We start from the raw sequence: 898 nt of genomic DNA on the forward strand, positions 1-898 counted from the left end.
CAGCGTCTAGATTCAACTTCTTTTCAGGCTCGACTAACACATTTTCACTTCGTACAGTGATTGTGTGGACTTGCTTCTTTGGGTTGGTTTCAATGTTACTAGGTCAACTGCCTTGTTGTCTCTCTCAAACCAATTTAGCAAGCTGGCTAATTTAATTCTCGAGGCCCTGGATAGATGCCTGCTGATTCCTCAAAGCCGTTTCAATATTCTGGAATCTAGTTTCTAACACTAAAATAAATTTAGTCAACATCTCTTTTGGATTCAGCTTTTTTTCTTGTTGATAAGGTTGCTGAAAACTCGGAGGGGGTTGTAACATTTGATTTCCTTGACCACCCAAGAAAATTTTGGATGATTCCTCCATCCTGAATTATAATTATTGTTGTAAGGGTTATTTTAAGGTCTAGAATTATTACCCAAAAAGTTAACTTACTAATACTTCATGTTAGACTTGAAGGGCAAACATTTCAATTGATTATTCCCACTCTAGTTGCATCACATTGCCCTATTGGATTTGTCTGTTTACTGTAACTCAAACCATCAATCTTTTTACTTGGTGCTTCCAACTGACTTGCAAACATAGGAACTACATCTATATTAAAAACATTGGCTTACTTAGTTGGTTTTATTATTATAACTTGCCACTGATAGTTATTTAGTGTCATTTCTTTAATAAATTATTGGGCTGTCATAGGTGTCTTATAATTTAGTGTTCCACCAATTGCTACATCAATTATTTGCCTAGTCAAGGGATTCAAACCTTTGTAAAAGGTTTGAACTTGTAACCACAAAGGTTACCATGATGAGGACACCTTCTCAAAAGATCCTTAAATCTCTCCCATGCATCATACGATGTCTCAAGCTTAAATTGAGCAAAAAAAGATGTGTCATTCCTCAACTT

At 35.5% G+C, this 898-nt stretch overlaps 1 non-coding gene across 1 annotated transcript; it reads left to right on the forward strand.

Annotated features, from left to right (window-relative positions):
* The first annotated feature begins 788 nt into the window (after positions 1-788).
* On the forward strand, positions 789-898 carry LOC128296131 (small nucleolar RNA R71). Its single transcript, XR_008286680.1, has one exon. It is a non-coding gene; the product is annotated as a small nucleolar RNA R71 (small nucleolar RNA).

Source organism: Gossypium arboreum, chromosome 7 (genome assembly GCF_025698485.1).
Source record: "Gossypium arboreum isolate Shixiya-1 chromosome 7, ASM2569848v2, whole genome shotgun sequence".
Taxonomy (NCBI): domain Eukaryota; kingdom Viridiplantae; phylum Streptophyta; class Magnoliopsida; order Malvales; family Malvaceae; genus Gossypium; species Gossypium arboreum.